The sequence below is a fragment of the Schistocerca serialis genome, chromosome 4 (assembly GCF_023864345.2).
Source record: "Schistocerca serialis cubense isolate TAMUIC-IGC-003099 chromosome 4, iqSchSeri2.2, whole genome shotgun sequence".
NCBI classification, from domain to species: domain Eukaryota; kingdom Metazoa; phylum Arthropoda; class Insecta; order Orthoptera; family Acrididae; genus Schistocerca; species Schistocerca serialis.
In genome coordinates, this window is record NC_064641.1 from 348,416,594 (window position 1) to 348,440,169 (window position 23,576).

The following is a 23,576-nucleotide window of genomic DNA, read 5'->3' on the forward strand; positions in this document are numbered from 1 at the left end:
ATACGTGTTTCGCAAACACATCTAACACTACAAACCCCTGTATACTGGCAGAGGTCAAAACAAGTCCACTGCTATTAATTCTCGTGGTCCGTCTACTCTCACATTCTGTCGCAAACCTTGAATGGGGACTGTAACTGCTTTCATCTTTTGACATTGATCAGAAGCTTCGACTCGTCTCTGCACACTGCGCCACATGTTCTCAAATATTACCACTTTTTGTAACTATGCAATGCGCTTTCGTGCCCCATAATGTCCGTAACTTTCGTGCACTATGTCTATTAATTCATCTACAAATTGCTTCGGAAAACAGATTTCCAAGCCTCCTGATCCTCTCTCCTCCTCCTAAACAAAGCCCCTTGAGTTTTATAAAATATTTTCACGTTGCGATGTTGCTTTGATCATCAAATTTGCTTATCAATCTTAAATGTTAGTTCTGATCCTGCTTTCTTCTTATATTCTTACACACTCGCCTAATTACGGCCTCATGTGTAGATCCTCTCATCATCAACACCCTCAAACCATCAAAGTTTCCCTTTTTCTCAAGCTCTTTTACCCCTACCGGCATTCTGGATAATGCATTTGCAATAAGTTTATCCCTTCCTTTAATGTACTTAATTTCCGTATCAAACTGCTGTAGATACATCGTCCAACGTCCCAGTCTAGTATTACGCAAACGACATCTCTTCATAATGCTCAACGACCGATAGTCAGTAAGCACTGTTATTTGACGTCCGAACAAATAACCCTCAAACTTCTGAAAACCCTACAATACGACTAGGGCTTACTGTTCTGCAACACTGTACGTCATTTCAGATGCTGTAAGCATACTGCTAGCGAATATGATGGTTTGATGGCTGGGTTCTCCGTCCTTTTCTCCCTACTGAAATATTTCTACCCCAATGCCATAGCCACAAGAATCTGAAGACATGTAGAAAGGTTTACTGAAATCTGTATGATACAGAATTTTGCTAGTTAATACTTGCATCTTCAGTTCCTGAAAAGCCATCTCACATTTCTCTGACCACTTCCAGAGCACATTATTTTTCAAAAACTCATTCAATGCTGGGTTATTAAATTCTTGTGACGACACAAAACGCTGATAGAACCCAAACAGTCCATACATAGCCCGCAAATCTTTCTTAGTCTTTGGCCAAGGAAACTCCTCGACGGCCCTAAGTTTTCCTTCTCTGGTTGTATTCCTGTTTGATCCATGATATGCCCCAGGAATTTAATCTTTCCCTTCAGCCAATCTATCTTACTAAACTTACTGTAAGTTTCATACTTTTTTCGAGTAATGCCCAATGCCGTTCCCACGTCTCTGTGGCTATTAATATATCGTCGACATACGCAGTAAGCTGGTCCATTAGCTCAGGTCTCAACACCTGGTACATGGCTCTTACAAAGACACACACATAAATGTTAAGACCAAATGGCAAGATGCAAAATTGATAACAGATTCCTTTCTGCAGGAACGCTGTATATTTCCTAGATTGTTGTGATAACCTTATACCCCAATATCCACGGGTCACATCCACGGAAGATAAAAATTTTACTCCATGGAACTTTCGGAAAAGTTCGTCTATCGATATAGGCCTATCGGTCTCTCGTTCCACAATTGCATTCAGTCACCTCGCATCTAAGACAAGTCTCACACATCCATCCTTCTTGGGCACTACAAACAACGGATTGATATATTCACTACTTGCTCTTTCAATTACCCCCCTCCATGACAACATCTATCTCTTCTTGTACTGCTTTTGTCTGGGCAAACGGTATTACCTAAGTCTTGGGGGCATAGACCTCATGAGACTTAATAGCTAAACTGCACTCGAAATTCTGTACCTCAGCGGTGCATCAGAAAAGACTCAACAATTCCGTTTTCAAATTTCAATCAGTTCCCTTTTCTGTTGTTCAGACAAACTCCCCAACTATGACACCCTCTCTTGTATTTTTCTTGAATAGTCTCCACCACATCCTTACCTCGACTTAAGCTATGTATCATTACTAATTATACCTCTGCTGTAACGCCCCACTCTTCTATGTACTGTGCCTCCTTAGGACTATTAAATACCTCCTTTCTCCTAACAAAGGGGACCACTAGTTTTCTACCCCCTACTTGAAATCTCAACTCACAGTCTTCAAAATTTATTCACCTTTAAACACATCCAGGAAATCCACATCCACTAATAACTCTACATTCAAACTGGGAATGAGAAGAAAGAATGAGAATGTTCTACCTTTAGTCTTCCTAACTGCACTGGCTTCTACTACTTCCTGTCTACTAGCCTTTGACAACTTTCCAGTAGCACCAAATATTTTCACTGAGGACACTGTCACACTGCCACATCTTCTTTTTCTGACAAACTCGCAAAGTACTCTTCCGAAATTTCGGAAATTTCCGATCCGCTGTCCACTTAGACATGACTTATCACTCCTCCAACCTACACCTCGACAACAGGCTCAATATCTGCGACCATGGAAATAGCTTCCTTCTCTACTAACAAATCGGCAATTGTCTCTCGTCGGTCAAATTCTGGAATAACTCTTAACATTTCCGGATTGAAATTTACATACTGGCCTACGCGAAGGACCTTCAAGCAATCTGTCGTGAAGCGAGAGTTCACACAACACTCAACTTCTGCCCATTCAGCGCGAGTTTCGAGGAGCTCAACTTCTCCATCGTTTAACCTTAAAGGTTGCCCATGTTGCTTATCTCCATCAAATATGAACTAAAAGGCAACGTTGCTCACTCACTCACGACTGCTGGCACGTTCCTCTAAGGGTTCCCCTATTGCAACATTAACATTACTCTCCGTACTGCCAGATTGCATATTTACTCCTGAATTACATAGTTCCCACACTCTTTGTCTAAACGAGATGTTACTATTTTTATTGCCCGACGGTCTGGATGTCATCTCCTCACAGTCCTGCTATTCGTAGTTCGACCGCCTGCTGCACTTAACGCAGTGTTTCCATTAACCCTGGCGTGTTCGTGGCGTTGCCGATTGCCCGTCAGCTGCACGCGTTCTTTCCTGTGCAAGGGACCCCCAACTACCGTTCTTCTCTCTTTCTCTCTCTCTCTCTCTCCTTCTACATTCGCTACACTTACATCTGCTGCCACCTGTGTCCAGCCAGCACCAGCTGTCTCTCTCCCCTCCAGTGCACCTTGCCCAGTGTCACGGCCGCCTCTTACGGCTTCCTTGATCTTTCCTTTCACTTTCCCCCGTCGCCTACTCGGACGTGAACACCTGTTTCTATTGGGGCCCTTGCTTTGAGCTGCCTCTAGTCGGCCCATCACTCATACACTATTTAGTTTAAACTCGCTCCTCTCTCTTCCCTACGCCTGTCTCTCGCATTCTGGGCACGAACGCCTCTCCTAACAAATCTTATCGGTCGTATATCTACTCGCATCAAAGGCTGCTGTGCTGATTACTGCCGCGCAAATGTAAATGCTCGAGTCTTTCTAAGAAACTCAAATATTTTTCATAGCTGTCCCGTGGTGCTGCTACCAGTTTCTTCCCGACATAAAAAGGTAACATCCGCTCTATCTCAGTGGCAAACAACTCAACCGCCATAGCACCAACTACATGCTTTATGCAGCGCCACCATCTATCACAAAACTGTTTCATAATGCCACACTCTGCGTGGTACTTCCTGCCTCCCGAAAAGTCCTCTAACAATTATTGCTGAATTTCTCAAAATGGTTCAAATGGCTCTGAGCACTATGGGACTTAACATCTGAGGTCATCGGTCCCCTAGAACATAGAACTACTTAAAATCTAACTAACCTAAGGACATCACACACATCCATGCCCGAGGCAGGATTCGAACCTGCGACTGTCGCGGTTGTGCGGTTCCAGACTGAAGCGACTAGAACCGCTCGGCCACCACGGCCGGCTGCTGAATTTCTCATACCAACATTCTTCTAAAAACCATTTCTTAAAATCTGTGAAATCTTTGCACTCAATAGCCACCTCATCAGTCCACTGAAAGGCGTCACCCCATAAGTGAAGCACTAAGTATGAAATTCGCTCTTTTTCCGTCCAGTACTCCGGCACTACCCCATCAAATTCCTTAAGGAATATTTTAGGATCAATGGTTCCCCGAGGCTCAAAGGTACTAAACTTACGACACTGAATAAATGATGGTTCTGCTGAATTGCTTGACAAAATCTGACCTGCAGTTGTGGCCAGTTTAGCAATTGTTTGCTCATTTTGTAATATTCGAGTGTCCATCTGCGGATTATGGACCTCTTGATGTTTCTCAAACGAGTCACACTTTGCTCGACTAGCGGCCAACGCCTGAATCGTATCCTTAACAAACATCTTAAAACTAGTGTCTAGTTCAGCCCTTGTCTTACCACTTATATTACCCACTTCAGTATTCATTTCCATTTCGAAATCCTCTGTTTACCTTCCAACTCAGTTGTGAAGTTCTGATACGGACTAGCATACTCACTGAATGCTTTGGTTACTTTATCTAACTCCCCCCCCCCCCTTGTGCCGTTCAGCACATTTCTTTATCACTTGGTCGAGATCAGTACCCACTTTATCTACTACTACTTGTTGTAGTTTAATGTCTACTTGCTGCTCCAACTGCAGCTTACACTGACTGAACTGCCCAGTGATCTCTTTCTACACCTCCTCACACAAACTCGTCACTTCCAATGCAATACTGGAGCTTAGTTGTTCATTTGCTTGCTTAATATGATTGTGATTTCTTCCCGAAACTGCATCAAAGTTGCAAGAATTGACAGCAAGGAGACATTTTTCTCTTCCCCTGGTGCTGATAAAATCATCTGGCTTGCTGATGATTCTGACCTGCCTGGAGTAACCTTAACCCCTTCAGAGATTGCTTCAATCAATTTTAGTGTCTGTTCGGTCTCTACTTTGCTGTCAACCGTCAATAAAATTCTCATTGAATGCAGATCTGGGCTAAATACATCTCTACTGTTTAATTCCCACGTTATACTACTCTATTTATCTGTCTCATCACCATCACCCTTGGCTTTCCCTGCTATGCTACTTTTATCCTGCTCAGTCATTCTATTTCCTAAACTTAGAACGCTGTTCAGTAGTTGGTATACAGTTTGGTTTCTTAGCTTTCGATGACTTCTCCACGTACTGTTTGGTTGCTGTGCTCTCTGTGTTGGTCTGCTATCGTCATCCTCTTTGCGCAGTGCTTCTGCACCTGCTCCACCCTTGCGCGGTCTGCTGTCCGCTGGTCTTCTGCTTCCACCAAGCGCTGTCACCGTTTCTCTGTGTGCGGCCATTCAGCGCCCCCAGCAAAGCTTTCCACACTGCGGCGCCCGCTTCTTTGTTACGCAGTGCGCTCCCGATTCAAAGCTACTACGCAGCCCTTTTTGACCAGTACTGTCTCCACGTAGTAAGCGTGCAAGCGAAACTACTGAGCCACTCCGCTGCTACAATTACTTACTATAATACTTATTTTTTTGCATAAATTACAGTGACCAAAAACTCTATATAGCATTCATATTCAGTAACGACTATTTAGTCATCTTTTATGTTGCTCTCACACTTTAATGACCATCTCTTGTAGCATTTCTTTCACAAGCTTCTAGCCAGCATGTAAAGCACGTTGTACCACTCCATGATGCATCTCTGTTTACTCGTTTCCCGGCTGGTGCACCATTTTGTAACATCCCCGAGGCCGGTGTACAACTTTGTAACATCCCTTCTGCGATAAGACACAACCTAACGTATAACATACAGGACCCCTTGGGCTGTCTGGTATAGTAAGCAGTAGATTCACGTGGGTGCGTGGCAGGTCCTCACTGTGACTTACCTGCGGGGTAGCAGCGAAGTCAGCCTCCACACTTTCTCGACCTGTAATATTACCTGCCCTTACCTGCAGTTCAGACGCTTGTACGTTATTTGGCACTCTGTGGATTCTGGACATAGTATATATGTAGAACTACGGTTTTGGAAAGGAATTCCAATGTTAGTGAACAATGCAACGCAGCTCTGACAAAAGCAATTATATTCTAGAGACACGTTGGCCTCAGATTCCTTTTTTTGCAATTTATTACAAACACATTGCAAAATCGTAGTTTGCGTGCCAGAATCCAGACAGATAGCGGTCAGACGGATATGCCCCTCTAAGATGGGTTTACGACCGCTGTCGGGTACCGACTGCGAATGGTTGCTGTCTCAATCAGGCTAATCCCAACCGTGATCATATTCACGTCACTCATCAGTCATGTGGGTCTTTTAATGCACAAGGCCAGGATCTTGTATTACTGGATACTACGGAACTCAGTCTTTACTTACACTTGATACCTCACACAAAAATAAGCACAATCATAACCAATTGGTCTTAATGACCATTGGCAAAAAACCGAAATAGGAGGAGCGAGCACTGCAGCTGACTTACCATGTTCAATGAGTGTCGTGTTGTTTCCTGCACTAAGCTTTGCTCAGTTAACTATTTGTGTCTATGCCTCAGTAATTGTCACATATTAAGATAAACTTCAGTCTCATTGCCCATTCAACAAGTGTGTTTCTTTCTGAAACCACCTCACAAACTTAGCTATCGCATGAAGTTCTTAAAACTGTCGCTTATCTGAAGTGTGTTCATTCGTGCACAGCACATTGCCACGTTTCAACAGGAATGTGACGTAAAGAAAATCACGAACTAATATTTCAAGTATCTATTTCGTGGATCAGCAACTAGCGAAAGCAAAATCATCCAGGGAAAAGCCTGATCATATACCAAGACACAACAAACGTAATACTGATGCAAGCAAGTAGGCGACTTCCAATGTGCAATCTTAAAACATACCAGTGGTATCGTATCACAGTATTGTGATGGAGTGTAAACATACAGGTTGTACGACTTTTCCCTTTGCTATAGCTGTCTTCTTCTCCTCTTACTCTCAGTGGAGAAAATTAGACGCCAGAGGGTCACGCGATGCCCCGTGTTTTTGGTGGCGTGCGGAGTGGATCTCTGCTGTTACTCGCAGGCAGCGCCGTCTGGACAATAACGGCTATCGGCTACCTGAGTTCATACCATCACGACATTGTCGTTATTACAGAGCGTTACACATACATTGCATCGTTGCCTACACGTAAACTAAACACGTGGAATTCTCGAGGATGCTCTGAAATTTCTGTGGTGATGTCCTGTGATTCTAGGTAGTTAACGTTAACCTCGGTTACATGACACCTGTCTGTTACAGTTGCAGCCATTTTTCTGGCGGAAGATACTTTTTGTGCGTCTCGTAGCTTAAACATACAACTAACATCTCCTTTCACGACTCTGTAAATTACATGTACCTAGTAAAGGTTGCAAATCGATCTCAATCTGTACAAAATCTGTTACTCATTTTATCCCATGATTTGAAATCGGTGAAACATAACGATTAGTTTTCCAGAAATTAGGAACCAGCTTTCCCAATGATGAGCCACTGAGTGTTTTCAAGCTTCCTTAAAATGAAGACTCACCACAGAGCCTAAACCCTCAGAAAAATATTATTTGTTTATTGTAATTCATTGACATACACTTGTATTGAAACGGCTACTTGAGGTTTACTGTGGCCATTGCCTCTTTGAAAATCACAGTTTGATTTAGGCACTCCATTATTTTATCATCGCCCAGTGCTGTCTCTCAATGCATAAGCCCATACAGACAAATGCTACATAGGTATGCAGTACATATCCAGCAAATCATCACCTTTATTGTGGACAAACGTAAACAATCATATACTCTTTTGGATACACTATGCTTTCAATTATCTGTCTAGGATATATTGTCCATTCCAGTAGTAACTCTTATTACGGGATCTGACCAAAGCCTTTGGGAGTTTTTCCTTGTTTGCTACACACAAAGACAAGCAGACTACTACAGGCACTAGACTTTCTTATCGTTGTATGGGACACAGTGTCTATAGTTAAACGAACAATATTTCCTATTTATCACTTTTGACCAAGATATTAGGAAGGTTTTCAATGATTGTATGCCATATGCTGCAACTGGAAATCCGCTGTGAAATTTTCTGAACTAATTCTCTTTCTTCACCACTCTCGCCTCGTTTACTGTTTAGCTGAGAAAAAAAAAACTTGTTTCAGTGGGTAATAATTCGAACATCACTTACATTTACTTGAAAGAAAACTGTTTGTACAGTGAGTCACAATTCGAACAGTTTTTTCTGCTTGTAAGAGTTAAACAATGCAAAGCACTAATAACTAAAAGAAAAAAGAAAATACTAGCAAACGTCACACCTCCCAACATCTGTCAGGTCCTATTTCGTCAAGAAAGGCTGAGGGTCTGGTTGTGCCCATCATCATAAATCGAAAATCGTCTCAACTCACGACTGAGGGCAGTAAATGCAAACATACAGCATAGAGCATTGTACAGAGTAGGCCAGGGCGTGCAAAACTGCTTATGAGCACAATGTACTGCACCCTTGTGGGCCAAGGCTTGTTCTGTGTCGGCTTGGCTCGGTCCTTCTACATCTACATACGTACTCCACAAACCACCTTATGGTGCATGGCAGAGGGTAACTTATACAGCTCCTAGTCATTACCTTTCCTGTTACACTCCCAAAATGGGCGAAGGGAAAACGACCGTATGAACATCTCCGTATGAGCCGTAATTTCTCTTACCTCTGTGGTACTTAAGAGAAGTGTTTCTCTTACTTTTATTTTATTTATTTCATTAACAGTAGAGAGTAACCCACCGCCTTGAAATGTAAGGTGGGCCGGATGCTTCTCAATCTAACAGCAAAGACTTCTCATTGTTACAATCTTATTGGTACACAGTTGTTAATGCTTTTTTTAAAATAATGTAATGAACATAATATACAAAGATTTCTCCGAGGTTAGAGCGAATTGAATGCTTAAAAATTGTTAAAATGATTCCATATAATTTGTTACTACCTAGTTGATGAAAATATAATTTATATAATGCAAATGTTAAAGAAAAAATTTAAAGAAAGAAAATCTAATACAATGAGTGTGGTGAAAATAATTTGCAGTACGTAGAGGGAAGTGATATGCTGTATTTGGATGGGTAATATAGTCTGAGTAGAATTGCGACGGGGGCGGAAAATATGTATGTGCGGTTGAAGCGTTCACACGAATGTGCATATACAAATGTTCGTTAAAAAATGTTAGTGCAAATTTTGACTCTCACGTAAGTCTCAGGGGATGATATGCACACTTGGTGCATTAGCACGCTGTTCCGCACCCGCGCCTTAGTTACAGTTTCTGTATTAATATTTGCTCAGACATGAGCACAGTTTATGCTAGGGAACAAAATTTTGACGATTATTACAGCAAAATCATTTTTCATGATACAGTTCAATCGCTATTTATTGGCGTCGTCCTTTTCTTTCACACAATGAAATTAGCACTGGTGAGACGGTTTACAGTTTTACTTTAATAATAATTTGACTCCGATCCCCCAATAGCAGTAATGTAGGCTGCTATAATCGAAAATTACTCAATCAATTCGAACAGAACCACAAGTCCCACTGTCCTCTTTGTTCTAACAGTTTTGGTGCGAAATCACAGATCGCCACATGCTCACTTACGCCCATGTATACCTCGTAATTCGTACTCACACCAATAATCGTAGCACTTCCAGTTGACCAAATTGCACACTTGCACTATTAAACAATAATATTTGTCTAAATAAATGGGCGCAAAAAATTCTTACTCAAATGACGACATGGGCCACCCACAAGTGGGGCTCGCTCGCCACCCACCCGCCAAACGACTGACCAACGACTGACCCCTGGCCAAGAAGGCTGCTCGCTTATATAGGCTCGGATGTTTACCCCCCCCCTTCCCCCCCCCCCCCCCCATGTTATGCAGGTACCAATCTCACGAGTTAAGGTTACAAATTTTGACACACACATCCCTCAACAGAAATAAGTACACCATTGGAACCACACTAAAAAGTACATCTTATTTACTATGTTACATTAAATTTCTAGGATTATTCTATGGCCCGTAAATCAAGTTTTACTTTTTGCAAAATTTCGCCACTTAGCACAAATTTGTTTGTTTACATTCGTGCTGGAAAGTTTTAACATAGAACTGCATATAGCACTGTTTATAGCCGTAATCTATAGCGATCTACACATTGCGCTGCTCAAAATCTTCATATCTATAATAATTAATTAATTATGGGCGATAAATGTTAATAATAATTTGCAAACAATGAAAACTATTTCATGTTAAGTGTGTAGTATAACTTAACTAGTTTAAAATACGTGTGATGCCGCCCAAAATATTATATAGTGCCGTTCTTTACGTCATGAATTTTCTATTGAATTTTATAAACAATTTCCCATCAAACTTTGTGTATTGCTCTTTACGAGCTTGATTATTTATGAATCTTAACATATGAGCATGACACTCGATCCGCTATGACGAGACGTTTTTAATGAGTGCTCGCTCATCCCTGTAAGTTGTTATTTACTATTTTTATTAATCTTTCACTATTATTCATGTGAAACAATTTTGAAGTTACTATAACTTTTGCGTCTCGTGACTTAAAAATAAAGATCGATCTTTCAGAAGGTGCATATTGCTGACCACTATCCACTGCCGCATCGTTGTTCACCGTAAGTTACGTAGTTTTCTCTAAATACGCGGAAAACCAAACAATGCCCCAAGCTGCGGTCCACGTGGCCGCCAGGCGCAGGCATCCCGCCGACACGTTGCAAATCTCGCGCGGGCGCGCCACGCGCTTCCGCGAATGGCGCACCATGTCGCGCGCTCGCTCTCCACAAAGCAATCCTTGCATACAGGACCTGTTCATCTAGTAATGGAGGTTTGTACCGTCACAGCATGTTGGTTGATAATGGCCTATTTCTACCTATTTCAGATGAGAAGGTCTCAGTACAACCTCGAGCTATTCTCATCTGAAATTATACGGATTAAATACTGATTGAGCACTTCATACATGGAATACATGAATTTTGCCTTTACATGAGAAATACACTTATGTTTGTAATTTGTTAGTAGAAATAGAATACAGTTCATTGCTATTTGAATGCATTACTCCTTAAATAACTGAATGAATTACTGATATATAAAATTTATTGATTGTAGCTTTGAATAGAGAAGAGAATACACTTCTGTCTGCATACAATAAGACGAGAAATACATTACTGCTTGTGTGCACTATACTTTATATATATGCAGTATGTAATTGGGAAGGAGGAGCCTCGGAATAAAAGTTCTTCGAGAGTTCTCCTCCCAAGCGACATTACCTTATTACAACATTCTTAGTATGTGGTGGTGTTTATTTGTTTTATGATTGTTGTGTTGTTTGTGACTGTGTTGTGGGATGCAGTGTCATACATTGTAGATTTTGGTCCCTTACATGTTGATCCCTTCTGAGTCATGTACACGTAGTGTTCCTTCCTTGCTTTCGGAATCTGTGGTCGTGCTTGTGTCTCCCACGTGTTTTGTTGTGTTGTATGTGCTTGTCTACGCCTCCTTCCATATGGGTTCGGGCGCTTGTATTCTTCATGCAGAGTGTTCGATACAATATCGGCTACGCTATTTATTGTGTTCCAGACGTCGGGATTATTCTGGCGATGTCATTGTCGTTCTGTATAGGTCTCACTTGTGCTAGCGTGTTGCACAGCAGTGTGACATGTTCTGGTGTCCCAGTTTCTTCGCATACGCATACTTCATCGTCAGTTAGTCCCATACGGTTTAAATGTACCAGATACGGCCCGTGGCCTGTCAGGAAATGGCCCATCCCTCGGCTTGGGTCGCATTTTTCAGTTGTAGTCTTCCGCATACATCAGGAAAGAAAGAGTGTACTCGGCGACCCCTGTCAGATGGATCCCACTCTCTCTGCCATGTTTGAATCCGCCATTGTTTCATTTGTGTTTTGTTCATAATGTTGGTTCCCGTAATTTCAGTGACTTTATCGAGCCTCTCCCTCTTAAGGCAGTAATGTGCAGCTCCATAACGTATTGCAATGTCTATGGGGCAGGTCCCCATCACCATTGAAAGTGCCTCCAGTGACGTGGTATTGAAGGCTCCGCTCATTCTCAGGGGTACACTACGTTTACCTCGTCTTTCAATTGTCTTTATGTTCAGTCTGTGAGCCCAAGCACTTCCAGCGAAGCATTCGATGGATTCAAATACCGCAATGTGGTAGATTCTTATCATCTTAATAGGTAACTTTAACTGAGTCTTGCTAGTTTGTGCATAATTTTGGAGGCTTCGTCAATTGTCAATTTTATACGATGGTTGAAAGAAAGTTTTTGTCAAGATGCAGTCCGAGATAACGTGTGGCTTGCTTCCTCTGTAAGCTTGTGTTTTCTAATTTTAGAATTGGATTCCTCTGTACTGCCCTTTGAGGAGTAAATATACAGTTTTGTTGGGAGCTATTTTTAATTTATTTTCTTTGCACCTACTGTTAATTTTCTGAAGCAGTTGCGTGCCTTTTGTCTCTAATGCTGCTCTCGAGTTGGCTGACACAGCTACGAGCAGGCCATCTGCGTAAGACACCACACCCCTTACACTGTCGTCACTGCCCAGGGCGTTCAGCAAGGGCTCGATTGGGATATCCCAGAATACTGGTCCGCAGCTCGAGCCCTCTGTACATCCCTTCGTTATTGACAACCTTCCGTGTACCAGCCCTCTACTCCGCCACTCTGCCTCTGCAGTAGTCGAGGAGGCAGCTGTAGAGGGAAGTTAATAGCCTCATTTCCCTTAACCTGGTGGAAATGGATGGCCACCCAAGTTGTCAGAAGCCCCGGCTATGTCGATTAGTATGGCGGCCACGTAATTGTCGCTGATGCTATTTCTAACTGTCGGTGGTTGGTTGACGGCGTCTTCTATTGATCTACCTTCCCTGAAGCCGAATTGATGGGGCGTTACGCCGAGGAGGCGTCTGTGCAATTGTAAACGGTCACATAGCAGCCCTTTCTGTAACTTTCCGAGAGTGTTTAAGAGACAGATCGGTCGGTACGTTTTGGGGTCTGTTGGCTCTTTGTCTTGTGATTTCCTGATTATTACTACATTAGCAGTTTTCAGAGGTTTGGAACCCTGTGTGTCAGTAGTGCCTCGTTGAACATGTTAGTAAGAAAAGGTGTAATTTGTGTTACGGTTTGTTTTAATGTTCCTGAAAGTATTTTGTATGGGACGGGTGCTTTTCGGTTTTTAAGCCTGCTGATTGCCGTCGCGACTTCTTCTTGCGTGAAAGGCATGGTTATGGTGTCACTGATGTGTGATTGCCTCATGCTCTCTCTTAGGTCAGCGTGGTGTCGCTCGTCTTGCGTGCGGTCGTCATCTGGGAAGAGCCTGTTCAGGAGATATTCTGCTGTGCTTCTCCATTCTCTGCTCATTGTGCCGGCAGCGTCTTTTAGTGTTGACAGAACTGTAGATTTCTTAACTCGTTCTGTTTCTATCTTGAATGGTTGTCCCCAGATGTCGTTCTGTAGCTAGGGTTTTACAAAATGGGTCCAGTAGTCTTGCCTTGTTGTCTTTAGTTGTTTTTTGGTGTTTCTGTTTAGCGTCATGGTACAGATCTGGTCTTATCTGTCTTTCAGGAGCTGTCTTTGATTGTTAGTAGTACTTTCTTTTGTCCAGTGAATCGTTCCTTAGTCTTGCCAGTTTTGTCAACCAGGTTTTCTTCTGTCTCCACCCAGGTTTGGCCCGTGATATAGATGCTTCCTGTACTCTTTGTAGGACATCTGTCAGTACATGCGTTTTGTAATCTATACTGCGTTGGACAATGTATAATGACGACGCCTCAACAATATCTCGAACGTTTCACCATTCGGCTCTTCCTATGAGCAAATGCTGCTGTCCATTGTCCATGTTACGTGTATTGATATATCTGTCCGTGGTTATGACGATTGCGTTGTGGTCGCTGTGTGTGGCTTTATATAATACCCTCCATGTATTGACTAGTGGAAGAGATTTGGCGTTCCATAGAGAAAGGTCTATGGTACTTACACCACCGGCTTCTCCGCGGTAGGTAGGTGGCTGACCCTCCCTATTCAGTATGAAGAGGTTGCACTCAATTACCACGTGAAGCACTAATTGCCCTCTGTTGTCAGTTCTATCTGAGTTCCACATGGGGGATTTTGCGTTTATATCAGTTAGAACGAGCAGCTTTTTCTTTCTGAGTGTCGTGCAATGTCTTTAATTTTGTCTAAGAAAGGTCCTACATCATACAAGTATTGAGCGTAAATAGACGACATGAGCCATACATCCTGTACGTCTGTTATTTCTGCTGCTACAATGTGTTCAGAGCAAAACTGGATGATCTGTGTTACTATGAGGTTTTTATTAACGACTATTATCGCGGTTTTCGTGTTGGTGTTTCTGATATTATGATGTAATGTGAGGGGAGCACTGAAGTCTTCCCGCCTCGCAGAGAAGGTTCCTGAAGGCAGGCGATGTCTGCTTTTGTTTCTTCTAAGAGCCTACCTAGTTCCATGTTTACTAGGGTACTGCCCTGGCAATTTAGTATGGATATCTAGTAAACGAAAAACACTTGGGTGTGGTTTCTTTAAAATCCAGAAACACACGTCCATGTGCTCTCACGAAGTCCTTGTATACTTTCTCTAGGTTTAGGCCCTCTTTCTTGGCGCACATGCCTCCCCTAAACAATTATATAGTTCTTTGGGGTTCGTTGCAGATTTTCAACTCTTAGGACCATCCTGTCAGTTTGTTCCGTAGTTGGGAAGCAGATTTTATCCACGTTTTCTTGCTTAGTTCATATTACGTAGCGAAGAGCTGTTTGAAATATATCCCCTAAACTATTACATAGTTCTTTGGGGTTCGTTGCAGATTTTCAACTCTTACGACCATCCTGTCAGTTTGTTCTGTAGTTGGGCAGCAGATTTTATCCACGTTTTCTTGCTTAGTTCCTATTACGTAGCGAAGAGCTGTTTGAAATGTATCCTTGTTTTCCAGTCTGCTAAGCCATAGTTTAACTTTTCTAAGTTTTCGTAGATGACGTAATTAACGGTATTCAGCTTGGGGTTCTTGGTTGTGTCTGGTTGGTGTTCTTGACTGTTTGTTTATTGCTCCGATTTCGAGTAATTTTGTAGTGCAGCACGTCTTTCCTGCTTTATGGTTTCCGGTAGTATGGAGTTTTGATGTGTTTCCGCTGAGCATTTCCCCTGGTGTAAGTTGGTGGCAGTAGAATCGTTGCACAGTCAAGTTCAAATGCCGGTTCTCTAAATTTTCTTAACAGTGTTTTGCAAAAAGAATGTTGCCTTCCCTCCAGGGATTCCCATTCGAGTTCACGAAGCATATCCGCGATACTCGCGAGTTGACCGAACCTAACGGTAACAACTGCTCTGAATTGTTTCAATGCATTACTTTAATCTGACCTGGCGGGGATCCCAAACACTGGAGCAGTACTCAACAATCGGTCACACAAGTGCTCTATAGTAGATCTCCTCTACAGATGAAGCACTTCCTAAAATTCTCCCAATAAACCGAAGTCGACCATCCACTTTCTCTACTACCGTCTTTATGTGCTCGCTCCATTTCATATTGCTTTCAAATAATAAGGTAGTCTCAGAAATGGGTAATAAACTGTTCATGTGAACCGACCACATAAGAGTTATCTTGGCCAAATAAAGAGAGGAAGAGCTTCGACTGGTTCGGTTACTAGATCAAACAAAGACAACAGCAAGCCAATGGCTGTTGTGGCTTCGATATAGCAAATGGGTAAGAAAGCTGTCTAAATATAGGCGACCAGAAAGAGGATGTTATCCAGTGACACCTGTGGGTTGTGGATGACACAGCGGCCGGTCAGTACCGTTGGTCTTTCATGAATTGTTTGGGCGGAGTTTAGTTTTAGAAAGAGACAGTTAAATGGCCTCGCTCTACATGCGTTGAGACGATATATGACACTGATACGTACATGCCAGCCAGGAAGTGTGATATGAGGATGATATCAAAAGACAATTCGTTTCCTAATTACAGTTTTATCGGCACCATAAAAGCTCATTTAATCCAACATAAGATGTCGTTACACCCGCAGTGATAGCTTAGCCACAACGTTCCCACTTTTATCTTATTTCCACATAGTGTAAATTCTCTGTTGCCAGTAATGGCTTACTCTCAGATAACACTGTTTCCGACTGCCTGTTTGCCCTTCAGATCATAAGTAAACGTCGAGGTGAAGGAAGTAAGTTGAAGATTTGTTTTGTTGTGCAATAGACTTCGACAATATCAAAAAGGTTCTGGACATATACTACTCTAATTTACCAAGTATACTGATATTTAGTATTAAGGGCGAATGTGCATTAGTTAAAAATGATGGTCAAAACCACTAGCTATAATGGTAACTTCAAAAAATGCATGACACTGTGTTGTCTATACGAGTAATAACATTTATTTCCAACTCTTTGCGGTTCAGCACACAAAAACAGACCAAATGCGACAATGAAAATATAGTATGAAACCCACAGACGAAGCAACAACAACCAAATACTGAAATCATGACATATGTGTCACACGTCGTACGTGTCCTTGGATAAAACCAACGAGAAACACACGAACTGCCACTAAGATCCAAAGACACTAGACAAATCAACCTCAACAACTGCGATGGAACTACTCGACATAGCGTGATATTTCATTCATCATTGTTCTACATCGTTTTTCAGTACGCATGAGGATCTTCAGTTCGGCAGAATGGTGGTGTCAGTGCTGTTTATTCTCCGCGATCTAGCGATCTATCATCACAAGCCCGACGGACGGGATTCATCATTCTATACATCACGAAACACTTCGTGCTAAATTTGCAGTAATTTGATGAAATTGGTGTTGTTGTTGTTGTTGTTGTTGTTGTGCTCTCCAGTCCTGAGACTAGTTTGATGCAGCTCTCCATGCTACTCTATCCTGTGCAAGATTCTTCATCTCCCAGTACCTACTGCAACCTACATCCTTCTGAATCTGCTTAGTGTATTCATTTCTTGATATCCCTCTATGATTTTTACCTTCCACGCTGCCCTCCAATGCTAAATTTGTCATCCCCTGATGCCTCAGAACATGTCCTACCTACCGGTTCCTTCTTCTTGTCAAGTTGTGGCACAAACTCCTCTTCTCCCCTGTTCTATTCAATACCTCTTCATTAGTTATGTGATCTACCCATCTAATCTTCAGCATTCTTATGTAGCACCTCACTTCGAAAGCTTCTATTCTCTTCTTGTCCAACCTATTTATCGTCCACGTTTCACTTCCATACATGGCTACACTCCATACAAATACTTTCAGAAACGAATTCCTGGCCCTTAAATCTATACTCGATGTTAACAAATTTCTCTTCTTCAGAAACGTTTTCCTTGCCATTGCCAGTCTACATTTTATATCCTCTCTATTTCTTCCCAAATATCAAAACTCTTTTACTACTTAAGTGTCTCAATTCCTAATCTAATTCCCTCAGCATCATCCGACTTAATTCGACTACATTCCATTATCCTCTTTTTGCTTTTGTTGATGTTCATCTTATATCCTCCTTTAAAGACACTTTCCATTCCGTTCAACTGCTCTTCCAGGTCCTTTGCTGTCTCTGACAGAATTACAATGTCATCGGCGAACCTCAAAGTTTTTATTTCTTCTCCAGGGATTTAATACCTACTCCGAATTTTTCTTTTGTTTCCTTTACTGCTTGCTCAATATACAGATTGAATAACATCGGAGAGAGGCTACAACCCTGTCTCACTCCCTTCCCAACCACTGCCTCCCTTTCGTGTCCCTCGACTCTTATAACAGCCATCTGGTTTCTGTACAAATTGTAAATAGCCTTTCCCTCCCTGTATTTTACCCCTGCCACCATTAGACTTTGAAAGAGAGTATTCCAGTCATCATTGTCAAAAGCCTTCTCTAAGTCTACAAATGCTAGAAACGTAGGCTTGCCTTTCCTTAATCTTTCTTCTAAGATAAATCGTAAGGTCAGTATTGCCTCACGTGTTCCAACATTTCTGCGGATTCCAAACTGATCTTCCCCGAGGTCGGCTTCTACCAGTTTTTCCATTCTTCCGTAAAGAATCCGCGTTAGTATTTTGCAGCTGTGACTTATTAAACTGATAGTTCGGTAATTTTCACATCTGTCAACACCTGCTTTCTTTGGGATTGGAATTATTATATTCTTCTTGAAGTCTGAGGGTATTTCGCCTGTCTCATACATCTTGCTCACTAGATGGTAGAGTTTTGTCAGGACTGGTTCTCCCAAGGCCGTCAGTAGTTCTAATGGAATGTTGTCACTCCCGGGGCCTTGTTTCGACTTAGGTCTTTCAGTGCTCTGTCAAACTTTTAACGCAGTATCATATCTTCCATTTCATCTTCATCTGCATCCTCTTCCATTTCCATAAGATTTGTCCTCAGGAACATTGCCCCTATATAGACCCTCTATATACTCCTTCCACCTTTCTGCTTTCCCTTTTTTGCTTAGAAATAGGTTTCTGTCTGAGCTCTTGATATTCATGCAAGTGGTTCTCTTTTCTCCAAAGGTCTCTTTAATTTTCCTGTAGGCAGTATCTATCTTACCCCTCGTGAGATAAGCCTCCACATCCTCACATTTTTCCTCTAGCCATCCCTGCTTAGCCATTTTACACATCCTGTCGATCGCATTTTTGAGACGTTTGTCTTCCTTTTTGCCTGCTTCATTTACTGCATTTTTATATTTTCTCCTTTCATCAATTAAATTCAATATTTCTTCTCTTACCCACGGCTTTCTACTAGCCCTCATCTTTACACCTATTTGATCTTCTGCTGCCTTCACTATTGCATCCCTCAAAGCTACCCATTCTTCTTCTACTGTATTTCTTTCCCCCATTCCTGTCAACTGTTCCCTTATGCTCTCCCTGAAACTCTGTACAACCTCTGGTCTAGTCAGTTCATCCAGGTCCCATCTCCTTAAATTCCCACCTTTTTGCAGTTTCTTCAGTTTTAATCTACAGTTCATAACCAATAGATTGTGGTCATAGTCCACATCTGCCCCTGGAAATGTCTTACAATTTAAAACCTGGTTCCTAAATCTCTGTCTTACCATTATATAATCTATCTTAAACCTGTCAGTATCTCCAGGCTTCTTCTATGTATACAATCTTCTTTTATGATTCTTGAACCAAGTGTTAGCTATGATTAAGTTATGCTCTGTGCAAAATCCTACCAGACGGCTTCCTCTTTCATTTCTTACCCCCAATCCATATTCACCTACTATGTTTCCTTCTCTCCCTTTTACTACTCTAGAATTCCAGTCAACCATGACTATTAAACTTTCGTCTCCCTTCATTACCTGAATAAATTCTTTTATCTCATCATACATTTCATCAATTTCTTCATCATCGGCAGAGCTAGTTGGCATATAAACTTGTACTACTGAAGTAGGCATGGGCTTCGTGTATATCTTGGCCACAATAATGCGTTCACTATGCTGTTTGTAGTAGCTTACCCGCACTCCTATTTTTTTTAATTCATTATTAAACCGACTCCTGCATTACTCCTATTTGATTTTGTATTTATAACCCTGTATTCACCTGACCAAAAGTGTTGTTCCTCCTGCCACCAAACTTCACTAATTCCCACTATATCTGACTTTAACCTATCCATTTCGCTTTTTCAATTTTCTAAGATACCTGCCCGATTAAGGGCAGGTGATAGGAATAATAAATTTTCTGAGTTTGTACGCATTATGACACCATCAGTTGCAACAATTTTCGCTGAAACTGAAAGAAGAGTATGCAGACTTTATATATCACTGCAAAGTACTTTGGTTACATCCTGGGGCATGCCTGGATCACTTTTTCGATTTAAACCCGGTATTGTTAAAATTATGAAGGAACAAAAGGAGCAGGAACGAAAATTATAACACCGGGAAAGCACTGCACACCTCTCATTTTAAGTGGACTTCGACTGCACACTGTCCAAAGTATGACATTGGAAGGTGAGAAATAACTTACTTCTCATTTGATGCGGATGGATTATAAAAAATAGCATTGTGAAGAGACAAATTCTGACAAAAACACCGGCCATTTCTGTAAACTAACTGGCGTTAAAGATAATGCGAGTTTTGATGAATTCATTGTTTTGCTGAAAGAATTACAAGAAAATTTTTTGAACTCTTTTAGAGACTTTTTATCTTCACAGTTTCCGAGCTGTTTTATAGACTGTTTATCTTTTCAGTTCAAAACACCGGTTTGCATGTGCTATGTGATTCCCATTTCAAAGCCAATTTCTTTTCTCTGAAATCTGTCGGGGATGCCTGTGTTATTTTCCTTGGGAAGAGAGTCTACGTCTCCATTAATGAGGTTGCTAACGAGATAAATTATTTCGATAAACATGTATGTGTGAAACGCTTTCCCAAATTGTGAAAGTAAGTAAGTCACAATTACGTGGCAAACTTGAGTGCGGAAATCTGTGAAATTTTCTGCACCCGTCCGTGTGCCGACATTTCCTACCAGATAAGAATTATGTTACGTACAGGGTATCCGTAATTAAAGTTACAGTTTCAGAATATTGTAGAAAGTACGGTTCAGAATGACGTCAAATCTGAACAGCTGGGAGAAAGATCCTGGAACAAATAAAGATTTATAGGAAGTTTGACCTGCGGATGACGGTGTAAGCGTCAGAATGTTCACATCAACAGATGCGAGGCATACGGCTGTTCCTTAGTTTGCGTCTGAGAAGCCCACCTGACTGTCTCCATTAAAGCTCGGGCACTGCTGGTAAAGCTCTGTGAGCTAGTTACCCTGTAGTAATTTCGGACACTTAAGGGTATGAAAAAATACATTCTGGAGAAAATGATTACAAAATTCGAAAATACAAGCTCTTTTGAACCCTTGGCAGGTCCTTCCAGTTTTAATCCAGTTTGTCTCTGTCGTGGTGTGGCGCTTGCTGTATGTTTTACATAAGAGCAGTGTGTGTTATGTGTTGTCCCATATGGCTATCATACTGGGGACGCCATTATTAACTGTGTTCCTCGTGCGCCATTCTTTCTGTGCTATGTCTTCGTCGACTGTCATTTTAATTACAGGTGGATTTTATGCACTCATGTCTCGCTGAACTATTCCTTTTATGTATACTTTAGCTCCAATTGCTTACCTCTGTCATGTGTCAACATCATCTTTAATACACGTATTGTTTGTATTTCACATTTCTCCTGTGCTAGTTTCTATAGCCGCTTGGCCGAAGAGCGGCGTATTATGCGCTTCCAGCCTACCCCTGCCCACTCGGGGCAGGGATATGAAATAACAATAAAGAAAAAAATGTTCTTTTCAAGTGCAATGCGGCAGAGTGAGGAAAGCTGTTGATTTGACATGTATGGAATTTGTGGTCACAGCACTGCATCAGGAGTCGGACGGTGGTATGCAAACATAAAGTGCACGGGAAACTACCAGAATGCTGAACGTGCCTGCGAGCACAACGCATGAAATTCTACGAAAAATCCTGCATTACATTTCATACAAATCATCCATGTTGAGGAGTTGCTTCCTGCTGACCTGTTAGGGAGACAAACATCCGCTCTGGAATTTCTTGCCCGCATGGAAGCAGACAATAAATAGGCATGGAATATTCTGTGGACAGACGAAGCCAATTTCCACCTCCAAGGACATGTCAATTTGCGGCATTGTAGACTATTAGCAATGGAAAATCCGCACGCCCGTCAACCATTACAACCTCATTCTGCAAAGGCGACTGTGCGGTGCAGTTTGATGGCATCGTTTATCGTAGGGCCGTATGTTTCCGTGGAGATGAGTCCTGCGCGTCCTTACCTGAATCGTCACTGGTAAGGGCTACGGGAGTCTTTTGCACACCAATGTCGTTCCACCATGGTTGTGTGAATAGGGTCATTTCTATGGAAGACGGCGCTCCTCCGCACACTACACAGCCAGTGAAGCGGTTGCTGCAGCGGCATTTCGAAAATGCTAGAATTGTCAGCCGTCATTTCCCTACCGCCTCGTCGTCCAGATCACCTGATCTTAAACCGTGTAACTTCTGCCTGTGGTCTTACGTGAGAGATGTTTTGTTCTGTGCTCCAATCACGTACATAGCTGCACTGAAGGAACACTTGCGCAGCGTATTCTGAACGTGTTGAAGAACCTGTTTTTAGATGTCAACTTGTTACAAAATGGTGGCCTGCATACTCAACATCTCTTGTTCCAGGCTCACGACAGTTATAAAGAGATGTAATTTTGCTTTTTATGCGGTTTTTTGGCCCAAAGACTGTTAAAAACCGATGTCATTTTTCTTTTATGCTGACTTTGGCCTCAGGACAATTAACACCCGATCTTTCCCATCCGATGAGGTACGACCTTGCCGTGGTGGATTGACTTACCTACGTAACAGTGCCACAGCTGTTGACTGGCGAAGTTGTGCAGTCATGTACACTGAAGAGCTTGGGTGGTGTAATGTAGAACTCAAACCACAGCCGTCGTATTGCGATTCGTCTGTCGTTTGTAGCCGACCCTATTTACGTTAAGACTCTTACAGCACCATCTATAGGCAATTTATTATGACGTTTTCCCTGCGTCAATTATAAGTGTTCGAACTTAACTCCATTCTCAGCAGTGATTCCCTTTCTACAGAGTTTTGAAACTGGAACTTTAATTATGGACACCCAGTATCGCCAGCGCCTATGGCCGAGCGGTTCTAGGCGCTACAGTCTGGAGCCGCGCGACCGCTACGGTCGCACAATCGAATCATGCCTCGGGCATGGATGTGTGTGATGTCCTTAGGTTATTTAGGTTTAAGTAGTTCTAAGTTCTAGGGGACTGATGACCTCAGATGTTAAGTCCCATAGTGCTCAGACGCATTCGAACACCCAGTATTCAGTGTGCCAAAAATAATTAAATAAAGCAGAAAATGTATTTTGCTTGTGAAGTATGTTGTTGAGAAATGTGAAATGCGGAACCAAATCACATGCATTGCAACAGCATTACCGTCCAAATGCTGTATGGTCGCAGTTTCCGCCTCTTCACCCTCCCCAAGCTCAGAAAGCGTAGCATGGCAGTGAGTGTGCAGCCAGGTGAGACAACTGCGCACACAGGCAGGAGCACATCCCTGACGTAGCCCACTATAACATACATCAGCGTAGTTGTCAATCATACAGTCTGTTACTGATTATTGCCGTTTCACAGTTCTTTGACTCGAGACCAGTCTTACCTGTAGCAGATTACATTTTATTGAGAAGTTATTACACCACTGTTGCAATGTTAAAGAATAGTAATAGTTTGAAATTTAGTCGCTAAATTCTTCTTTACTGTTATTTACTTGTTTCCTCCAACTTCTGGAAATAAAGTGCCATTAGTTTTCAGCGTTAAACACATATTATATTTCGTACCCACTATCGTATCTAGCGAGTGCAGCCGGCCGCGGTGACCGAGCGGTTGTAGGCGCTTCAGTCCGGAACAGAGCTACTGCTACGGTTGCAGCTTCGCATTCTGCCTCGGGCATGGATGTATGTGATGTCCTTAGGTTAGTTAGGTTTAGCTAGTTCTAAGTTCTAAGGGGACTGATGACCTCATATGTTAAGTCCCATAGTGCTCAGAGCCATTTTTTTCTAGCGAGTACGTTCTGTCCATTCATTAACGAATTTTTTTCATGTAAATCTTA

General features: G+C 42.1%; 1 pseudogene; it reads left to right on the forward strand.

Moving 5' to 3' along the window:
• LOC126474120 (venom carboxylesterase-6-like) overlaps positions 1 to 23,576 on the forward strand; it is a 176,099-nt pseudogene that overhangs the window by 104,017 nt on the left and 48,506 nt on the right.